This window comes from Leptonychotes weddellii, chromosome 4 (assembly GCF_054177405.1).
Source record: "Leptonychotes weddellii isolate Sample4059 chromosome 4, ASM5417740v2, whole genome shotgun sequence".
Lineage (NCBI taxonomy): Eukaryota > Metazoa > Chordata > Mammalia > Carnivora > Phocidae > Leptonychotes > Leptonychotes weddellii.
Window position 1 is genome coordinate 162,877,304 of NC_138372.1, and position 14,950 is coordinate 162,892,253.

Below are 14,950 nucleotides of genomic sequence, written 5' to 3' on the forward strand. Positions count from 1 at the left end.
AGATCTACTCAAGAGAAGTGAATGCCTGTGTCCACAAAACGACATATCAAAAAACCGCCCATGGTAGCTTTACTCATAACTGCAAACTGCGAAGAACTCAAATACTCATCAACAAGCAAATGGATAAATGAATTGAGGTAATGCCATCAGGAAATATTTTCTAAGACTTGGAAAGAAGCCCGAGAGACCCCTGGGTGTCCTCCTGGCACAGTGCTGGGTGTCGTCTAAGGACCCTTCAAGGGGTCTCTGAGAATCTAGAGGGTGTACCCTTTTATGGAGAAGTGACTTCACAACTCTGGAGGGATAGAAGTGAAGTTATGGAAAACTGATAGCAATGCAAATGTTTCCTCTTCCGAGCAATTAAAATGATTCCTGTTCAGAGCAATGCCCACACATTTTATCTTGTAGACAATATAAATCTCGAAAGTCAAATTTTCATCGGAACCTGTTTTTAATGTTTTCCTGATTCCTTCATCAATTAATGAGTTGAATAAAATCTTTGATACGTGGTAAATTTACATTTGTGTCGGAGTCAAGTTGTTACCTTTGGAAAATTATAATTTAGATGTATACCTGGAGACTATGCAGGTATAAAAGAACAAGCCACTGATATACACCAATACATGGGTGAATCTCACAGATCTCACACTGATGAAAAGAAGTTAAATACAAAAGCTCACCTACCCTACAATCCCATTGATATAAAGAACAAAAATGGGCCAAACCAACATGTGGTTTTAGAACGGAGAACACTAGTTTCCTCGGGTGGGGTGGGTGCAATGCCCAGGAAGAAAGCACCCAAGGGAATCTTCCAGGTGGTGAAAATGTCCGACATCTTGGTTTTGACAATGGTCACACAGGGATGTACATCTATAAAAAATCATCAAGATGTACATTAAAGATGCACATTAAAGATGTGTTCCATTTTATGGTTGAAAGCAAAACCTCAGATTTTTCTAAAATGCCAAACATTTTAAGGAAATTTAAAGATGGCACTTAATCCTCTTAGTTGTGGTGTGACGCAGGTCTACACTGCGCTGGCCTCCCTGCTGAAACTGGGTCCAATGGGAGGTGGGGGAGCCAGATGGCCCCCCAGGGCCCATGTCCTCATCTCAGGGTGGCTGCTGGAAAGCGTCTCCCTGACCCAAGCCTCCAAGCCTCTTCTGGAGCCCTAGCTGGTGACACACTTTGTCACTCTAACAACTTCATTAAAGTGGCTGAGGGCAGAAATAACCCCACGTCCAGACAGCTGGGAGCAGATAGATGCTACTCATTTTAAAGCTCAGCAAAATGTATTTTAGGGAAGCCCGAAAGAGCTTTACAAGGAAAGTCTGTCAAAAATTATCACAGGCATCCATCTCTGAAATGGCCCTATCAAGCAACATCTTTTCTACGAAATCAAATCCAAACAGAGTCTTTGCCTAGAAAGAAAATTTCAACGACATCCTAAGTCCCCTCACTTGCAGGAATCAGTCCTTGAATCCTTCTAGAACATCCTCACCAAGGTATTGTCCAGCCCTCATTACCGACAGGGCAGCCCCTAGCCTCTCAATATTTATAACTAAAACTCACTGAGGACTTACTCGGTTTCATTTCATTTAATCCCTACAACATCCCAATGAAGTAGGCACTATCATGACCACCATTTCACAGATGAGGAGGCAAGATTAGCAAGATTAATGAACTTGCCTGAACCACACAATTGGTGAGAGGTAGAGCCAGGGCTCATGCCCAGCTCTGCCTGTCCAGGGCCAGAACACACAACTCTCCTGGATTCCACTTCCATAGGGGTCAAGTTCACCCTCGGACAGTTCTGGTATTTAGAGAGATTGTCCTTATAATGAAGACAATCTGCCTTTTAACAGTCCCCCTTCTATAACCTCTGCTGGGTTATTCTGCCTCTACTCTTTGGGGCTACATAGAATCATCTCTTTTTCTCATACATGTGAGAACCCTTCAGATATTTGAAGATAGCCCCCATTGCCCCCTTAGTTTTCTCTTAACATGAATTTTACCTGATAGCCATGAACTGCCAGGATTTACCAGGGACTGAGGATGTGGGACTTCCCAGGCTAAGACCTGGACAGTCCCAGCAAACCAGGTGATCCTTCACCCTACTTACCATTGCGTCCTGATGGTGTTACCTGTTGTGTACACTGTATTTTCTTTACAAGGCTTATTCTGTACAATTCCTATATCTGTCAAAACTCTTGTTGCAAGTGCAGGAACCACTCAGCTGGCTCAAGCAAAAGGGGGTTTTATGGGTTCACAGAGCTGCAGAGCTCAGGTGTTCCAGAACTCAGGGCTCAAGCATGGCAAGCAAGTCCTGGCCCCTCTCCACCCCTCAGCTCAGTGGGCCTCAGCTCAGGACCAAAAAAATAATAAAACTTACCACTTGGATATGTGGTAAATTTACATTTGTGTCGGAGTCAAGTTGTTACCTTTGGAAAATTATAATTTAGATATATACCTGGAGACTATGCAGGTATAAAAGAACAAGCCACTGATATACACCAATACATGGGTGAATCTCACAGATCTCACATTGATGAAAAGAGGTTAAATACAAATCTCACCTACCCTACAATCCCATTGATATAAAGAACAAAAATGGGTGGGGAGATATGGGATATAAAGAACAAAAATATTATTTTTGCTATTAGCTGAGCTCTGTCCAGGCTTTTATTCTCACTGCCTGGTGACCCCAGCAGAAATCCTCTTGCACCCCACAACACACAGTTTCAACAAGACTGGAAAAACTAATCCCATTGGATTAACTCAGATCACATTGCTGTGCCCAGGGGAAGGGACTATGATGGTTGAATGCACCTTGATCTCTTGACTATCTGTGAGCCATGGGATGGGGAGGGGGATATTCACCTAAACCATTTGAGCTGATACTAAAGGACAAGTGTTTCCTACAAAGGATATCCTCATGCTGTTATGAGAAAGAGGGCGAATGACCACTGGTCAGGAGAGGATGGTGGCTGGCCATGGCACTTCTGCTCGGTGGGTCCCCTCCATCTATTAGAACACTGTAACAGCTGAGGGTGGCCTTCAAGCCCCTGATGTTATGTCCCTCCCCCACCTCTCCAGTCTCACCTCCCCTCCTCTGCCCCTGCTAAGCTCTAGACTTGCTGTCCCATTTCAACCTGGGTTGACTACTCCAGGCATCTTTGTGTGAGAGAGAAATAAGTGTGTCTTTAAATGACTGTTATTTGGGTTTTTCTGTTGTCTGTGTTCTATACAGAGGACTTACTTTTAGTTGGTAATCCATTAACTGTTTGAATAAAGAAATACAAGTGTGCAGGTACATGAGTGTGTAATTGGTTAAACGGCGGAAATGAGATTAGCTTTTCTGTTAACTAGCTTTCAAACTGAAGCATTCTACTTCATCTCCTAGAACTGCAACTCTTTCAGTTTTCTATTTAGAAGATTGTAAGCCACCAAGACAAAGGATGCGTCGGTGCCTATAATGGATCTTCTGACTCAAGAGTTCTGGTCTTTGTTGGAGAGAAATGGGTGACCAGGGAATAAGGGAATAAGGGAAGGTTAATGGTGGATCTAACTCATTTGACAGAAGGGAAGTCTTCTGTCTCTTTTGTATGAAGTCTTTCTTTTTGGAGCAAGACTTGCACTTCCTGATTTAGGCTGAAGTAAAGACTGACCCTGGTTATCATCCTGAAGGAAACAGAGGGGGCAGATCTTGATAGGCATCTACTTCAGGTGAGGTCTTTATAGTATCTCCATGGAAGAGGAGGCTTTTTTTTTTTTTTCTCTTTCAAGGAGAAGGCAGCTGCTTCTCCCAGCCACAGGGTTTAGGAGAACTTGGGTTTGAGATTCTCAATCGCATCTGCCTAAATATCCCCATGCCAGGTCTCATGGTCCCACTCTTTCCCTATCATGGCCTGGACTTTAACATAGGAATGCTGTCAAGATTACATATCATTTCCTTTGAAAACCTGCATTCAGAAATACTCAGATGCTGACCTTTATTTTCAGCAGTTTGCCCCATGACTGTTGGAGATGAGATGCTCTTTAGAAAACTGCCCTACGGATGGTCTGGCTTTAATAGCAACTTTAAGTTGGCAATTAATTACTCTTATCTCATCTTACTCATTTTTAAAGCCTCAAATGCCATAAAAGGAGGTCACCTTATGCATTACTCCTCATAATCATCACTGCCCCCGTACTGGTCAAATGCAATTGCTGTTTGATTTCTCAAGCTTTTCATTCCACCTCAGTCCAATTAATGCTATGTGAAACTCTGATAATGGTGATGCCATGTCATATAGGAGGATATTATTACTGCACTTACCAAAAGCAGTGGGGTACCCCTTGCCTTCAGACTCATGGGAAATTCAACTCCAAAACCTCATCCTAGAGGGTCTGTTTTCTTGGATCACTTCTGGAACCCATCGTCTTAGCCTGGATTTCCCCAAAAGCAAAGACCTAGGCTAGCTTAATTGGATGGGTGCAATCCCAGGAGAATACGCAAGAGGCAGGGAAGAAAAGGACACAAATGCATGTTGGCCATAGCTTCTCACAGGTGGTGGCTGGGTCATGTGGGATATCTCTGGAGGGATTGTATGGAATCTCGGCATCTCGGGGAGGAAGAACAAGTGATTTTTTTTTTGTGGGCTTCTGCTCATCTCATGTCCCTCTGGTCAAAATCCATAACATAGTGACATCAACACACCCAAACATTTGATTAGTGGTTTTTGGTTCCCATGGGCATCCACTGGGGAAGCCAGAGCTTGGATGGGTCTAGCTGGCTTGGACCCAGGTAGTGGAGCAGATTCAGTTCCCTCTAGGCCCTGAGAGGAAGCTGCCCTAATGGCCGTGTTAGGATATGAAACTGTGGTCACAGGGGCTTGACAACACAGGAATGGCAGGAGCTATGAGTCTCCTAGAGAAAGCAAACCACAGGGAGCCTAAACTATTGCATGTACAGGGCTGGGGATACATATGCATTAGCTGTTCTACATCTGTTCCCCTAGGCCCCCACTTATTCTTTGCCTCTCTCTGCTCTGTGCCCTGAGGATTGAATTATCTTTTCTGCCTTTCCCTGTCTCTTCTGGTTGGGTTCAGCTAGTGCGAGATACCAGCAGGAGATCAGAAAATAAAGCAAAGTGTTGTAGAGCATTTCTTCTCCCACTGTCTCCCTGACTGTTGCTGTGATTTTAGCAGTGGCTGGATCCCTCTGTGACTCAGGGCTTGTTGGATGGCCCTTCTTTCATGCCTCTGGTAACATGGGTTCTTCTCCTTGTCTTTACAAGCCGGGGGTTGGTAACAGCTTATTGTTAGTGGTGTCCCTTATTCTGAGCAGGCCTTTGTCCTAGCACCCTTGATTGAATTGTCTTCAAAATCCTAGCTGAGTGCCTTCTGTTTCCTACTGGGACCTTAAGTCTAAATTTTCTTTACTTATCTCATGCTTTTTTTTTTTTTAATCAATTTTTGTTTGAACTTTTAAATTTTAAATTAATGTTCTTATTAAGTTATTCTACAATATGAAACAATTGGGACACATGTCCTTCCATTCTATGAGTTATGTTTTTCGACAGGTTGGGCTCTATGTCTGAGTTCTGCACGCCGTGCAAATTTTGTAGGTATATTTATTTTTTCTGTACTATATTTGCTAAGTCATTGTGCCATTCATTTCCATTTGGCCCCTTCATGGGCAGCTCTGTGCAGATTTCTATGTCCTCTGATACTGTGGGGCTGATTATTGACCCTTTTCTCACTGTATCTGGATCCCTTTAAATTTTCCTCTAAGGTATAGTGTGAGTAAGGAATGGGTGTTTGGTGCTCTCTCCATTTCTCCAAACTAGAAAGGAGAGCTCAGATGCATGTGTGCATGCACACGCAGGTATGTACACATGCACACAAACCACGGAGAGTGCATCTAGGGTTTTCTCGTTCTTTCAGTCACCCAGAGAAAGCCCTATGTCCTTTATACTTCCTCCTTCTTCCTGCCTGGGATGCAGGATGCGTCTGCTGCTGGATGTACAGCAACAACTGTAAACCTATGAGAATAAAGGCCACACATTAAAAGAAGGCAGAACAGCCAGACAGAAGGAAACTGGCTCTTTGACAGCATTTTGAGCCATGATACCTGTTTCTGGACTTTATAAAACACGAGAAAAATAAATCCCTTTCTTTCATAAGTCACTCTGGTAGGATTAGCCGTAACTCACAACTGAATACAACCTACAGACACAGTGAGATCCTCTGTATGTATTCCAAGCTCATTTCTTGCAAGCATCAAGGGCTCCCTTCTTTTCCACAGAGCAGGAAAAAGCTTGGTGAACAAGTGCGTATTCTGACCCATAAACACAACCACGTTGCTCATTCTTTAACTCCATCATTTTCTCTTTTTTTAATTACCAGGAGAAAGATGGAGCTGTCATATATTTAAAGAGAGAGTAAGACTGAATGTGCACTTGTTTTTTTCACTTGGAGTAAGATTAACTCATCAACAGAGAGAATGAGGTAGTGGAAGAATTTATTTACTATTTGTTTAATATTGAATAAGCCACATAACCCTTCCAAATCTTAGCTTCCTGGTCTGTAAATAAGGGAGAAAACACTGATGTGCGCTCTATTTGCTTCCTGTTGCCACTGTAACAAAAGGCCACAAGTTTAGTGGCTTAAAACTACACAAATGTATTCGCTTCCATTTCTGGAGTAAGAGGTCCAAAAGAAGTTTTCTCGGACTAAAGTAAGGGTTTGGGCAGAGCTGGCTCCTGTGGAGGTTCCCGGGGAGAATCCATTCCTTGTCTCTCCCAGCTTCTCACGTTGAAGCATGCTCGCCCACATCCCTCTCCTCTTCCAATCTCTGCCTGCCTGCATCACAGCACCTGCTCCTCCTCTGACGTCAGGTCGTCCTCTGCGCCCCCACCCCCACTGTGGGCCAGCGTCAAGGCTCCCCCGGCTGCCTGCCTGTGTCACAGCACTTTCTCCTCCTCTGACGTCACGTCTCCCCACCTCCCTGCCTGCCAGCGTCCCAGCATCTCCTCTGACGTCACATCTCCTTCCACCTCCTTGCCTGCAGCGTCCCAGCACCTCCTCTGACGTCACGTCTCCCCACCTCCCTGCCTGCCAGCGTCCCAGCACCTCCTCTGACGTCACGTCTCCTTCCACCTCCCTCTTTTTTGCACACTTGTGGTTACACCCTGGGCCCTTCCCAATCATCCAGGATTATCTCTTCATCTCAAGATGCTCAACTTAATCATAACTGCCCAACCCCCCTTTGCCATATGAAGTAACATCAACTGATTCCAAGGATTAGGAGCGGTCATCTGGGGGGGAGGGGCGGACACTAATCAGTCTGCCACACCCAAGACCAAAGTAAAACAGGACGAGTACAGGAGAGGTCCGTGGAATCTTCTTGAACTTGAGTGACCTGATTCCTCAGGGACCCCAGCAACGTCAGAGAGCTTATCTCGCTCCTCTCTGGTAACACACTTGGCAGCACAGGATGCTTTTGGGGGTTTGACAAATGAATTAGTAAATGCATTAAAGAGTAATGCAGGATGAGTAGGATGGCTGAGGAAGTGAGCCGTGGAGGGAAAGGCAGGGAAGTAAAGGTGACTCGCCGCCAAATTAAGCACACTCCGTGCTGGACCTACAGCTCCTACAAGGGAAACCGTTTGCTCATCTGGACCCTGGGGGAGAAGCGTAGTTACACTGTCCCCTACTGAGCACCTCCTCTGTGATGGGCTCCCCACCTTACCTTTCTAACCTGCTCTGTAGCCTGCAAGGGAGCTTGGGTCTCTTGTTCATAAGCAAGGGAACGGACGCCAGAGGTGCTCGAGGTTCCCAATTACCCAAGCGAGGGAGGGTGCCACAGACTGGGATTCAAACCCAGCCCTCAGTGGGGGACCCTGGGGAGATTTGCAGCAGACAGGAAGGCAGGGTCCTTGAGGGGGGAGGAGGGACGCACGTCTGCTGAGTGCCTGTTGTGTGAGGTCACTGTGGTCAGTATTTCTTCTTGGAGGTCTCAGCTTCGGAACAGCTCTGCTGGATCGGTATTATGGCCCCACTTCTTGAGCAGGACACTGGGTCCCGAGATATTAGGTATACTGCTCCGAGTGGAGCGGAGGGTAAGGGCACCACTGCATTTGAGCCCGAGCTGACTCCAAAGTTGTGTTCCCAGCCATTCGGGAGGGTGCTGGCCAGGGTTGAGAACGAGGCTCCCACTCCTGAGGGAGGAGAGGCAGTCTTGTGGGGCGAAAGGACATAATTAGGTAAGGAGAATGGAACTCAGGTCAAATCACAGCCCAGCTCCCTAGCTGGACCAGGCAGAGGCCCTTTACCCCAGGGTCAGTGCCAGGGTCCTCGGCTGCTCTGGCCCCACACCCTCAGGGCTGGGAAGGGACTGCAGGACCCCAAGCCTGAGGTGTAGGCTAGTTCAGACAGGATGAATTCCACCTGCCTCAAAGCTTAGAGAAGCAGATGGAGTCGGCTTTGGGGAACAAGGTTCCCATTCCACCAAGGATTTGAGGAGGTGATACAGCCGGGAACTGCTGGGGAGACAAAGTCAGGGCAGTGAGGAGGCAAGGCAGCCCTACCTCTGACGGGGGTGCTCTGTGGCCTGAGACCCCTCTCTGGACCTGAGACCGCTTCATTCCCCTCTCTGGACCTCAGCACCCCCTAATTCACCCACGGATCCCTGAGTTATTTCAGCCCTGACAGTCTGGGACCACCAGTCATACAACTAGCATCTGGTCATGGGGAGTGAGTCAGTGCAAAAGGCAGTTTTTGTGTCCTTCTAGGAGCATCTGGCTGTTGGACAGTATTGACGAGGAACCCATGATGTTCCTGGATACGGGGAGAACTCCCCTCAGGCTGAGGTAATGACTTTGACCGGCTCTTGAATTTTGCTGAGATCATAATCTGATGACTTCAGGAGGGCCAAATTTCCCTTGCAGACCAGTTCTGATTAGCCAGCACTGAGTGTTAAAAATCAAAACCAGGAGCACCTGGGTGGCTGAGTCAGTTAAGCCTCTGACTCTTGGTTTTGACTCAAGTCATAATTTCAGGGTCATGAGATGTAGTCCTGAGGGCAAGGAATCTGCTTGAGATTCTCTCCCTCTGCCCCTCCCCCCTCTGCATGCGAGCGCGCCTTCTCTCTCTCTCTCTCTCTCAAATAGTAAATAAATCTTTAAGATACTAAAAAAGAAAAAACCAAACCCAAACCCAGAAACTGCATGCCCTCACATAGGGCATGCCCTCACTGCCAGGCCACAGACCCTCTCCCTCCTTTGTCTTGGCCCAGATGGTATTTGAGTTTGTGCCTGCAAATTAGACACCAAATTTGCATTCCAGAAAGCTGGTCCAAGCCTCTATTTCTTCTTATCCTTTCCCACCCAAGGCAGACGGAGGGCAAAGTGTAATTTGTGGGCTGCCCTTTCGCTGAAGGACAAGCAACAAGAAAAAAATGTCTTCATCTTCCCTTGCAGTGTGGGGCCGTGCCCAGCAGCCCAGCCCCCGGAGAAGCCAGAGCCCAGCGTGAGCGGGATTCTCTCCCATGCATTATTCACACCAGTGCTTCCCTGTCTATTTTTAATGTTCAGCGTATAGCGGTTCCCTCCACCGGCTATTTTTAGCAATGTTGCTGCCAGCTGACGGCAGAGACAAAGGCACCCAGGCACCTTGAGAATGACAAATGGCAATTTCAGTGATGAAAATAGAAAGGCTATTTTTCTTCCTGGAAAGAAAGAGAAGAAAACGACCACAGTTGCAAAGTAGCTGGGGCTTGAATTGAATTTATAATTTGGAACACAGAGACTGCCACACACATAAAGGATTTCCTCTCTCTCTCTCTCTCTCTCTGCCATTCCCTCCCTCCCCCACTCCCTCCTTTCTCTTTCATCCTTTGTCCCAGATCAAATACACCCTCCTCTGTGAAGCTCTCCCTGATGCTCCTCCGATGAGCCCTGCCCTCTCTCTCGATGGGACAGCCCCCTCCTGGCCAGGCTCACCTGGTATTGTAAACCTTAGCTGCCCTCCCGGCTGTGAAGTGCTTGAGGGCAGGACCTTGTTTGATCTCTGGGGCCCAGCCCTGAGAAAACCTAGCAGCCCCTGCCAGGCAGAAGCCCATCGGGCACTCACGGCTGGGCCGTTCCACCCTCCTATTGGACACAAACCATCTCACCCAACCCCAACAACAGACAAGGCTACTCTGGAACTCAGGGACGTTGCGACAAAACAAGGCCACTTCAGAACTTAGGGCCAAGAAAGAAATCTGGAGATGTCTTTGGTGCAAAAGGGTGATTTTATTAAAGCACGGGGACAGGACCCGTGGGCAGAAGGAGCTGCACCGGGGTCATGAGGAGTGGCCCGTTATATACTTTCAAGTTGGGAGGGGTTTAGAGATAGTGTAAGTCTCTAAGGAATTTTGGAAGCAAGGTTTCCAGGAACTTGAGGGGGCTAGCTATTGTTGGGAAAAGGTCATTTATTACCATCCAATAGAACCTTAGTCATGAGACCCTTCAGATGTGTATCTGTGGGTCATATGCTTGGGGGATGATTGCAAACCTTTGTCTTGGGAGGTTTAGAGATAAAGGAAATTTCTAAAGGAATTTTTATATGTTAAAGCAGGCTTACAGGATCCTGGGGAGGTGGGGGAGGCTAGGATTGCCTTTTGACCTTAGCAAAGTATTAATATCGAGGCAGTTGAGTCCCTAGAGGAATGTCACTCTGCCTGTTTCAAGGACTTGTCAATGGGCTGTAGGTATTAAGGAAATTTAATAATTTTTATTCTGCCTCTGTTTCCCACATCAGCCAGTCCTGAGCTACTACTTTGTGCTTCATTGTACTGATTACCTAGTTCTGATGAGGGAGCAGCAGGCTAGCTGAAGACAAAGCATAAGCTGACACCCTGCGACCTCCCCCATCAACTCTTCAGACTCCTGGGAGGGGTGTGTGTGATATTCTTCCAGGAAGCTCCCAACTGTCTTAATGTTATTGCCTTACTAGAGGGAAAAACAACCTTAACTTGACAATGGCAAGGCTTCTGGAATCTTGTAGGTCCTCTTTAGCGTAGGAAAGTTCTTTTGAAAACCTCCCTTTTCCTTACCTCCCCCAACCCCATAGTATATAATCAGTCACCCCCAAAAACCCCCCGGTACAGCAGCTCTTTCTGCCCACGGGTCCTGTCCCCGTGCTTTAATAAAGCCACCTTTTTGCACCAAAGATGTCTCAAGATTTCTTTCTTGGCCACTAGCTCCACACCCCACCCCAATAAACCTCACCTATATTCCAAAACCACATCAGTTCCATCTCACAATAAGCCTGTGAGGTAAGCCCTATTATTTCCATCAATTTTTTGACCTGCCAATAGATCCTTCAAGAGGCCAAGCAAATACCCTAGGTCATCAAGGTCTTAGGTAAACAAGAGTCTGTGCCAGGTCTGGCTGGGTTCCTGCCCATCATGACATCCTGCACGGGCAAACCTGAAAAACAGATGGACAAATTTAAACGCAAAATAGGCTTGAAAGTCCTAATAAGAATCTTCATTTGAGGACTCTACCTGTATATAAGGGGCTGAGTGTTTTGTCCCACCTGCAAAAGTGTATATAATGAAGGCATAATCACGTAATTTCATCCTCCCTGCCAGTGGCTGGCTCTGAAACCAATCTTTGACCTACTTCCAGGAAGTGAGGCAAGAGAAGGAAGCCTCTGGTGTGGCTTCTGGGAAATGAGCTCCTAGAGGAGCCGATCCTCTTCCGTCTCTCCATATCGCCTTGTTGGTGTGTGACGCCCGAATGTTGCTGCGGCCTCGGTGCTCCGAGCCCAGAGTGAAGCCTGGCCAGAGCAGGGCTCAGCCAACCCCTCCTGGGAGACACACGTCTCCGCATTGACGAGCCCGGTTCACACCCGAGGAGGGTCTGGTACTTGCAGGTAATGGACTCCTCGTCTTGTCCATCATGGCCTCACCACCATCTCGAGCAGTGCCTGTCACGTTGGAGGCAGCCAGAGAATAGTGCTGGGGTACATTAACACGTGGAAGGTGTTTGAGTGAGTCAAACCCAGAAGTCTTCTCGTGAAACTTCAGCAAAATCCAACCCTGAATGACGTTGTTCAGGGGTAGCTGCTGGGGTGAGATGCACTGACTCACCCAGATAGAGGATAGGAGCAGCCAGGTGTCCAGGCCGGGTGGATCTGAGTCCAGGGGCCCTGTTCCTAGTCACGTGCCCACCACCCGGCTAGACACGAGGGGCTGGGGGTCTAACCCCTGGTGCAGGGTGTGCTTTGTGTAGAAGGTGCAGGCTGTGAGCAATAAAGCTGATGATTCCATTTTATTCGGCATCGTCCAGTCCACACCCTGTTGGGAGTTGTGGGTCAAATTCTCGGGCCCACGCTGTGACCGGGGGAACATGTTTGGAGCAGAGAAACTCAGAGGATGAGGGGTCTTGAAAACTTTCAGGGAGTGAGGTATGTTTATACAGGAAAGGGGAAGACTGCAGGGGTCAAAGGAAGAGTAGGAGGGATGAAATGGGAGTCCAGGGTACTGTATCTCTGCAGCTCTTCCATGCCTACCGAAGGAGGTCCTAGGCCGGCTAAGCGGTCATGTGCTCTGTTACCAAAGGGAACAGTGAGAACAGAGCAGGCTGTGTGTGTGTGTGCACACGTGTGCACCCCCGCATGTGATTTTAGAACTATAGATCACATGTGGGTACATCTTGAGGTCACACAAGGAAGTCTTCCATAATAATTTCCTTTAGGTCTGTTGGTTTTCATGTCAGTGCTTTTCCCACAACGTTGAGATATTGGTTCAAAGACTTACTTGCATCTACCTTTGGCCACCTCTTGCCACTGGGTTAATGAATTCCTATATGGAGTGACCTCCTACCAGCCTGGAATTCTTGGGTTCCCCCATCAGCCTTGTGGTTTCCATCTTACTGTTTTGTCATGGTTGTTTCAGGTTCCGGACTTGTATTCTTCCATCCCTGATGTCAGTAGTCTGGTACTTCCAAAGGTGGGTCCATGGCACAGTCCTCTTATTTTTCAACCCTGCGGGCTTTTATCCTCTCACACTTCCTGAGAAAAGAGAGCAGCACCTCTTCTGGGCCTGTGTCAGCCTGGCCCTAGTGGGGGTGGAGGGTGTGCATGTGGCCTTAGAAGGTGCTCTCATGTGAAAGTTGATTATAATTGTCCTCAGCAGACCCATGGGGTGAAAACCACAGAGAGACAGATTTCAGCTCAATATTAGGAGGAAGCTTCCCATATTAGGAAGAGCAACTCAAAGATACATGGTGGACCTCTTTATGAAGTAGTGATATGCCCAGCACAGGGAGCATACAAGGAGAAATTGGAATTACAGAAATGCTTGAGAGCACCATTGGGGGTTGTGGAAGTCTGGCAGAGGGTATCAGCAACATCGAAGAGTTGTTAAAATAATTGCAGAGTCTGAATTGATGGGCTTCCTCCCCCACCTCTCCTGCAAACACATATTGTGAAATGTACACAAATGCCATTGTGGTCCATAAAATAAAACTTTATTTAAAAGACTTACTAGACCTGTAAGTAGCATTGTTTCTCCAGCAATGGATACTAAAAATACAACTACTCTTTTGTGGGGATCTGCAAGATTTTTTGATCCTACAAGTGACCTTTTATTCTTGAAAGATTTGAGAATCACAGTTTCAGTGGATTCAAATATCAGATGGGAGAAATCAGATCAGATGACATTTACTTTCCTTCCAGACCAGTTCTCAGATGGTAAGTAAGCATTCACCTTTAATTAATATTTTTCCACAAGAGAGAGAGGAAAAATAAACAAGCAGTTAGCAACAGTGAGATTTCTATGTGTGTGATGTATTGTGTTACCAAGAAATGGATCATTAAAAAAAAATAGGCAAGGGTCATGCCCACTTAAAAAAAATGGAAATTGTACTTAGTAATTCAACTGTCCATATATCTGTAACTGACATTAGTTTAACACTTAAAAAATGATCCACTTGGACAGGACACGCAAACATCACTTACATGGCCCTGAACTTTAGGCATCTGCTAAAGTGAAGCATGCATCACACCTGAGTCTGCAGCAAGGAAAAATTCCTTAGGGAGACAGGCACTCAGGCATTTTTCAAGCCCACCAATGAGCTGAAAGAAACAGAGGCAGTGACAGAACTTATTCAACCAGCCACAAAGTAGGACTTTCTGTCAAATTCCACAGCCCTTGCTGGATGGGCTAAAGCTTTCCTAAGAGATGGGCTTGGATTTTCACTTTTGTGGGGTTTGTGTGGCTTCTTACCTAGGAGATCACATGGCATCCACAGAAAGAACAATAAGCTTAATGAAGCAAAATGTTAATAGTATATTTAAGGGAGAAATGACATAATCTGCATCTAAAGGTGCCGGAAAGGTCTTTGGATTGAGCCAGGCGACCTGTGTTCCTGGTTCAATTCTGCACTGAGCTTCAGTCTGGGGCTCAGATCTCCGGGCTGCTGCGTTAATCATATTACCCTGGGTAAGGTGTGGTGAGGCCAGGTTCAGATCAAAAAAGAGAAACTGTTGGGGCGCCTGGGTGGCTCAGTCGTTAAGCATCTGCCTTCGGCTCAGGTCATGGTCCGGGTCCTGGGATCGAGCCCCGCATCGGGCTCCCTGCTCAGCGGGAAGCCTGCTTCTCCCTCTCCCACTCCCCCTGCTTGTGTTCCCTCATTCGCTGTGTCTCTCTCTGTCAAATAAATAAATAAAATCTTAAAAAAAAAAAAGAGAAACTGTCAAAACTCTAGAGGAGAACACAGGCAGAAACTTCTTTGACCTCAGCCACAACAACTTCTTACTAGACACATCTCCGGGGCAAGGGAAACAAAAGCAAAAATGAACTATTCCGACTTCATCAAGATAAAAAGCTTCTGCACAGCGAAGGAAACAATCACCACAATTAAAAGGCAGCCTACAGAATGGGAGAGGATATTTGCAAATGATGTATCTGTTT